We start from the raw sequence: 8654 nt of genomic DNA on the forward strand, positions 1-8654 counted from the left end.
GGTACCATCATCCTCTATATTTGGTATCTTACAATGAATATTTCATGTCTGTGTTATTTTATACACATTATGAAAACAAGCAACACAGTAGAATGAATCCAAGAAAACAACAAAATTGTCAACAAACCAAACCAAAACAACTCACCAAAACCAAGATGGCTGCCTATCAAAATAGCGCCTGCCACCTGTTCCTGACCAACTGCAGAAAATATTTAAATACTCACCAAAGCCTCGGACACCGAGTCGACCATGCCAGGGCTGTAAAGCCAGTCAAGGTCTTTAAACACATACATCATCAATAAATCCAAAAGCAAACTTGCCATTGTACAGACTATCAACGATTCTTCAGAAGACTTTCTTTTAGCAAAACTATATTATATTTCCTGCTTTGAATTCCACATTCTTTATTGGATAATTTTTTGCCTAGTTATTTTATTTTGTAAATACATGAAATAAATCTCTGTCGTTACTGTATATATAGGTAGATGTCAAACAGCTAGAAGTAAAATTTTAGGCTAATTTATATGTCGTGTCTTAAGATGAACTATGTCACCAATCTTGCCACATGTTCTTTAGTAGTGTTGAACATTACCCATTGTTGAAGGCCATTCATTGACCTATATGCTGCCTATATTTGTTTATTTCTGTGTCATTTGGTCTCTTGTGGATTGTTGTCTCATTGACAATTATGCCATATATTATGATAGATAGTTGAATATTAAGCAATATTGTCACAGGTTTTATAGTAGATTATTGACTCATTAGCAAATATGAAACAAGTTGTGGTAGAGTAATCTTGCCGCAGGTTCTACAATAGAGTGTTGACTCATTGGCAATAATCTGACATATTCTATGTTAGATAATTGTCTCATTAGCCATTTTGCCAAATGTTATGGTAGATTATAGTTAAATAATTAGCAATCTTGTCACAGGTTCTATAGTAGTGTGTTGAATCAATGGACATGTTTTAGAAAAATGGTAGAAAGTTGTCTAATTAACATCTCTATGATAGATAGTTGTAGCAAAGTGGTTTCCCAATCCACTATATATATAAATGTTTAAACTGATAGCTGTAGATGACTCATTCACAATCTTTCCACCTGTTAAATGGTAGACAGCTGTGTCATCAGCAATAACGCCAACTGTTCAATTGTAGATAGTTGTCTCATCAGCAATAATGCCACATATATTTGGATTATAGTTATAATATATACTACATGTACTAGATTGTAGTCTCAATTGCAGAAGTACCACATCTCCACATTTCTATATTGAACTTTTACCAATTAACTCCCATTAAAATAATTTGTATGTGTTACAAAAATATAAGGGTGATTTGATTTACAATGAGACAACTCTCCACAGGAGTTCAAATTATGTGGATGTACCAGTAATCAATTGTAGGTCAATGTAAGGTCTTCAACATTAGAAAAACCCATACTATAAAATCTGCTATAAAAGGACCTAATCATTTTTAATTCATAACAAAACAGTTTACGAAAAACCAAATATGACAAACATGAAACAAAATGAGCTTTTCTTGAATTTTATATCAGATAATCAAAAATTATAACATCATATTAACATTGTCAACATAATAATTTCTGATAGTATAGTAATTTTTCAAACTTTTCAAGAATAAACAAATAGAATTAGCTTTCAGTTCTAGTTCTTGATTCCTTCTCTTCACAAATACAACTTGCATGTTCAAGTCTTTCTAAAGTTTTTGATTTTCCAAGTACTGTCATGATCTCTCCAACAGACGGACCTTCCATCAATCCTGATAAACACATTCTTAAAAATTTCATGTATGGAGCAAATTTCACCTTCATACGTTTAGCATTCTTTTTCATTTCAGACCCAACACTAGATTCATCAAATGTATCCATATTTCTGACGCATTCTTTACATGACTGTAAAACTTCCGAAGGATTAGAAATATCTATATTTGAAATATCGATCTTATCAGGCTTAAGCCATAAAAACTCAAAATCACTGCCAGCTAGCTCATCCAGACGGCTAATTCTGTTTTGACACCAACACATTATCTGCTCCAAGTATTCAGTTGACAAATCATCTAAAGAAATGTTTCCAGAATACTTACTCATAACTATTTTTCTAATTTTTTCAGTAAGTTCATTCATTTCTCCATCTGCAATTTTTCTCTGAATAAACAACTGATTAAGTCTATCTAAATGTGCTGGATCAAGTCTACCAGACGATCTCTTCACTGTACTTATATCGAAATTTTTTACCAATTCGTCAAGTTTCAGAACTTCGTTATCTCCCTTAGTAAATCCACCTCCTGGAAGAGTGATATAGTTTAATAATGCATCTGAATAATATCCCAACTTCATAAAATGTTCGACATGTATATCTCCCTGGCGTTTGGATAATTTTGTTCCATCGTTATTCATTATGAGTGGTAAGTGAGCGTATTTTGGTGGTGTCCAACCAAATGCTTGGTATATCATTAAATGTTTTGGAGTTGATAGCTGCCATTCTACTCCTCGTAAAACATGTGTAATTTTCATCAGATAGTCATCCACAACATTTGCAAAATGGTAGGTAGGATAATTGTCAGTTTTCATTAAGACTGGATCACCCTCATTTTCAGTTAAATCAATTTCTATAGGTCCATATATCAAATCTTCAAAAGGTTCAGCGAGTTGTACAAGTTTTAATCTTACTACATACGGTATCCCTTGCTGTAATTTGTCTTGCCTCTCTTCATTTGATAGATGGCGACACTTGCCATCATATCTAGGAGTTTCCCGATTTCTCAATGCTTCTTTCTTCAGCAAATCTAAACGTTTTTGGCTGCAAAAGCATTTGTAAGCAGTACCATTCTCCAGCAAAGTCTCAATATATTTTTGGTACAAGTGAAGCCTTTCTGACTGTACATATGGTCCACAATCTCCACCCGAAAATGGACCTTCATCTGGATGAACAGAAGCCCACTGAAGAATATTACACAAGTTTTCTACAGCCCCTGACACTTTCCTGGTCTGGTCAGTATCCTCAATTCTTAGAATAAACTTGCCATTGTTAGCCTTTGCAAATAAAAAATTGTATAATGCAGTTCGTAATGATCCAAGATGAAGTTGACCAGTAGGAGAGGGAGCAAATCTTACTCTAACACAATTAACTGACTGTGATACATGAAAACATCTCAATATAGTCCACCTATTAAAATGTTTAAAACGACTATAGAAACACTTCATAAGAACCATTGCTGTTATATTCTCTTTGTTTCTTCAAACAACTTAATCACCTGAAAAGACATAAATTAAACTTAATATAAATAAATACAGACATACATTGTATACCATGTATACTATTGCAGAGTATTAAAATAATCTTTGTTTACTCATAGATATAATAGTCATGGCTATTAAATCAATGATTTACTTAACATGTGAAATCATTCATTCTTTGTGAATACTATTTTTTTGGTTTGAGGAGCATTTGTGGGGTACTTATAAAGTGAGAAACAGAATCGAAACAAAACGAAACGAAATATAACGAAACGAAACGAAATACAACGAAACGAAACGAAATATAACGAAACGAAACGAAATGAAAAAATGAAGAAACGAAATACAACGAAATGAATCTGACCCTTATGTTATGCAATTGTGTGGTGCTGTTGATGTAGTTATCATTGTTACAACCACGCTAAAACAGTATGTAAGATGAAAAGAAAAACTCCTTTGATCTCTTAATTGAGGATTGTAAATTAATTTATTGTTTATTGAAAGACTGCATACTTTTCTACAACCCCGTGTGGACGTGCTACCCGTTCTGACGTACAATATAACACTTTGATGTTCCAAAAATACTTTTTAAAGGCATTGTCTTTCATCCTGTCGGCTCCCTTTATCATGCCTGAGTTTATATATGGGTAAGTTGTGAGCGTGAGAAAAAAAATCAAAGGTCTTTGAAGTCTTCTAAAACGCATTCAGCACCAGATGTTGCACGGGCTCCAGCCGGGTATATATAAAAGCAATATTATTTATTCAACCGTTATTACGCAAAATGGAGCCCAATGAGAAGGAAAAGAAAATGTAAGTACCCTTACATTTTAAAATTTATTTCGACAGTGTTAGTAGTTAAGGAAACAGAACTTAAAAACATTTTGATGTTGAGTCATTGCAATTTTTAGTAGCTAACCAGCTGATAAATGATATCTTTATAGACCATAATGGCAAAATATTTCAATAGCCCAGGTCATAATAAATTGTGAATAAAAAAATGATTTATTTTAAGAGTATTTTAGGGGTTTGAGGGTTAATGTATATAAATGGTCTTTAACGTCCAGTGGTAAGTTTAATAAATATTCAGGACGAGAACATTTATAATATAATAAGATATGAATGTTTTACCCTGTTTTGTGCAAGAATTTCGAAAACGATTCCACTCTGGTTTTTGTCTATGTATTTCTATTTGTATCCATCTGATGAGTTAAGCCCTTTTCAATTGATTTTTATAGTTCGTTCCTATATTTTACTGTTACATCACTGTCCCACGTTAGGGGAGGGTTGGGATCCCGCTAACATGTTTACCCCGCCACAGTATGCATGTATGTGTATATGTATGTGCCTGTCCCAAGTCAGGAGCCTGTAATTCAGTGGTTGCCGTTTGTTGCTGTGTTACATATTTGTTTTTTTTTCGTTAATTTTTTGTACATTAATTAGGCCGTTAGTTTTCTCGTTTGAATGGTTTTACATTTGTCATTTCGGGGCATTTTATAGCTGACTATGCGGTACGGGCTTTGCTCATTGTTGAAGACCGTCCAATATAGGAACGCACTATAAAAAGCCGTTGAAAAAAATTCTTTTGGCCTTTATATCAGAAACGGAGAACTATTGGGTACTACAGGAGTTTTTAACGACCTTGACTGGCTATAAAGCCCTTGCACGGTCGGTACTATTGGGGAAAAACAAGTTCCTGTCCTAATAATTTTTTTCGAATATATAAGTACTTAGGTAGCACTCCACAGTTAGAAAATAAAATTAAAAATGAGCCACAAAATGTTTTATCATCTCCTATTCCTGGATTTCTAATACATTAACCTAACTGTTTGTGTTGCACATGTGCATATGTATGTAATCAGTATATTCCATAGATTTGATTTTCAAAAGTTAAAAGAGTGAAAATTAATTTCTTTTATGTGTATCCATGGCAACATTCTGCATTTATTTACCATAAAATATTGCAAAAAGGGGGTGGACATGTCACGTACCCCCCCAAAAATTTGGATCAAACTAGAATTTCAATGCCTTTGAGTGACACCTTTTTAGAAACTGTTTTCATAAATCTTCCTAATGATCAAATAAAAAATGGGTGTCTTTCGCCTCATTTTTTCGTAAAATCCAATCACAAAGTTCGTGCGATAAAAAGTTGGAAAAAAACATTACAATAATTGCCGGACCAATGTATGGTAGGGACATGCAAATACGGACTGTCATACAGAAAACAGCCTATATTACATACATTACATAATCTTGATGTTCATATAAACCCAATACAAAGGCTATTTTAGTACTCAGCTATCCAAAAATGAATTTTATTGCACACTAGCTCTCATATTTGAAAAATCCACAGGGGCCAAAATGCGAAACTACACACCTAACTGTGGAGTGCTACCTTAAGGTGAAATTTTCCCCCTCCTGCCTCAATTTTTATTATATTTTCTGTGTTCTACTAGCTGTTACGATGAAAATGGTACCTTAGTTTTTAAAATTGGTTCAGTAATAAAGATTTTATGAAGGTTAGCAGTTGATGTTGAAACGCGACAAAAAGTGATTCAAAAATAAATGCTGGATAATAGTGAAAAACTTCAAGTCTGTCTCATTTTTGGGGTAAATTTCTAAAACTTTTCCCATTATCTTATTTAAACTCATAAAATTACCTTAAAAGAGGACAAATTGTACAATTTTTAGGTATTTGAAAGCACTTATAGGTCAATTTTGCTGTAAATAGCATACCTAACCTTGGTTTAGAAGCTCTCAAGCAGGGTATAAATTTCTAGCAGTACTGGCATCATTAAATTTAATTAATGCCAAATTATAATATAAAATCCTGCTAAAAATGTTTATTTGACTTATTCGCATTCAAAAATATAAAGCGATACATTCTGAGGATATCATATAAAGCGCAATCTTTGGTTACAATGGCGAAGCTAATGGAGTACAAATTTAAGACCGCAACATGTCTAAGTGTCAAAATGTGTATATTTGGTTGCTAAGGACAGTAAACAATAAAATAAACATAAATTGCATTCCTAGCAGATTTTTTACCTTCAGAACTAAAACAAGAACATAAAAGACGAAAGATTTGTGGTCAATTTTATCTTAAAAAGTGCATTTCTGTGCTTTCTGATGTGCCATAAGGTAGCACTCCACAGTTAGAAAATAAAATTAAAAATGAGCCACAAAATGTTTTATCATCTCCTATTCCTGGATTTCTAATACATTAACCTAACTGTTTGTGTTGCACATGTGCATATGTATGTAATCAGTATATTCCATAGATTTGATTTTCAAAAGTTAAAAGAGTGAAAATTAATTTCTTTTATGTGTATCCATGGCAACATTCTGCATTTATTTACCATAAAATATTGCAAAAAGGGGGTGGACATGTCACGTACCCCCCCAAAAATTTGGATCAAACTAGAATTTCAATGCCTTTGAGTGATACCTTTTTAGAAACTGTTTTCATAAATCTTCCTAATGATCAAATAAAAAATGGGTGTCTTTCGCCTCATTTTTTCGTAAAATCCAATCACAAAGTTCGTGCGATAAAAAGTTGGAAAAAAACATTACAATAATTGCCGGACCAATGTATGGTAGGGACATGCAAATACGGACTGTCATACAGAAAACAGCCTATATTACATACATTACATAATCTTGATGTTCATATAAACCCAATACAAAGGCTATTTTAGTACTCAGCTATCCAAAAATGAATTTTATTGCACACTAGCTCTTATATTTGAAAAATCCACAGGGGCCAAAATGCGAAACTACACACCTAACTGTGGAGTGCTACCTTACATTGCATTATTAAACTCGGTAAATCCAAGAAACTTGAGAAAGGGGAGATCATTTTTTCTTGTGAGGGGCGTCACCATTTAAATATTTGTGTTCGTGACTCTTTCTGCACGGCAAATTCAATCCCTTTTAGACCACCCGTATTGAAATCATGGACCTGCCCAATTACAGGGTCGTTGAAAAGACTTCTTTATACATGACATTTGTATAATTGAATTTGAAAATATCTTTTCTATATAATAGTTTTATTTTGAAGTATTTGTATTATGATTGAGGAAAATTTCTTTTGAACTAAAAGGGCTGGGGAGGGGCAATATATTTGATGCTTTTGAAGAGGGTTTCGTTTCTTCATTTTTACATTTCGTTTCGTTTCGTTATATTTCGTTTCGTTTCGTTGTATTTCGTTGCGTTTCGTTGTATTTCGTTTTGTTTCGTTATATTTCGTTTCGTTTCGTTTCCATTCCGTTTCTCACTAAGTACCCGCATTTGTGTGTATTTCTTTGCCATGTTCATGTTCATGATGTTTGCATGCTTGAATTTGTGGTTACTGCAATATCCATAAAATACACAAATATTGATATCCTGTGGATGATCATGGATGATAATTAATCTGCATTGAAACAATAACTGTTACAGTCTGCACCAAAAACTTTTTCAACTACTAGTCCAAAGACCAATATTCTGACATTTTTTCTTATTGGACCAAGACCAAACAAAATTTTGCAAAAGCTTACTACTCTGAATGAAATTTTACTAGTCTGGGGCATTGGACTAGTGGCTAATTACCCTGCAGACTGCTGTTATAAGGACAATCTTCAATCTTTTTGATCTAAACTAAAACCGGAAATCTTTCAGTCTGTTATTTAACCTGGCCTATGTATTTGTACATGTATCATGTATAGTAGTCTGAGATTACTCTGACGTCCAACGGATGTTTTGCCAGACAAGCTGGGGCCGTGGGACATCCCCAGCTTGTCTGGCAAAACAGCCGTTGGACGTCAGAGTAATCTCGGACTACATGTATAGGTTAGTTTGAGATTGTTCTGTTGTCCGATTATTTGTTATTCTACTGACATGACTGATCGAGATTAAAAACCGGAGGGCTCCAATCTCTTATATCATGTATAATACTGGTATTATAATTAGCTTAACCCTGCCATAATAACAGAATAATATTAATGTACCTCAACAAAGCCAGAATTTTTACCTTAAGAGTCATCAGACTGGTCATGTTTACCCATCTTGATGTTTTTATTTATTTGGAGAAGTTGGTATTTATGACAGGTCCTTTATACTTTATGTTAAATCAATTTAAATGCAGCTGTTCTAACAAAAAAACTCAAGATTTTTTAGAGCTTGAAATACATGTATTGTGATGAAACCTGTATCATTCTTAATTTTTGGGTTGCTGTCTCATCACTAAATACTGCAGAGATATAATTAATCACCCATTTATTAATTTTTTGGTGGGCTTCAGCCTTGGGGTAGGGGTTCATGTGTTTTTTAATCTTTTTATTTACCTGATCTGTACCAACACATTTCAATTCCGGATAATCAGGCCTTATCCGGTCGGTTCTAATTTTAGAATAGTTATTC

The 8654-nt window shown here is 33.4% G+C and overlaps 1 pseudogene; it reads right to left on the bottom strand.

Annotated features, from left to right (window-relative positions):
• Window positions 1-1530: 1530 nt before the first annotated feature.
• Window positions 1531-8650, bottom strand: LOC139520186 (nondiscriminating glutamyl-tRNA synthetase EARS2, mitochondrial pseudogene; annotated as a pseudogene).
• Between the last annotated feature and the right edge of the window lie 4 nt (window positions 8651-8654).

The sequence above is a fragment of the Mytilus edulis genome, chromosome 4, assembly GCF_963676685.1.
Source record: "Mytilus edulis chromosome 4, xbMytEdul2.2, whole genome shotgun sequence".
Taxonomy (NCBI): domain Eukaryota; kingdom Metazoa; phylum Mollusca; class Bivalvia; order Mytilida; family Mytilidae; genus Mytilus; species Mytilus edulis.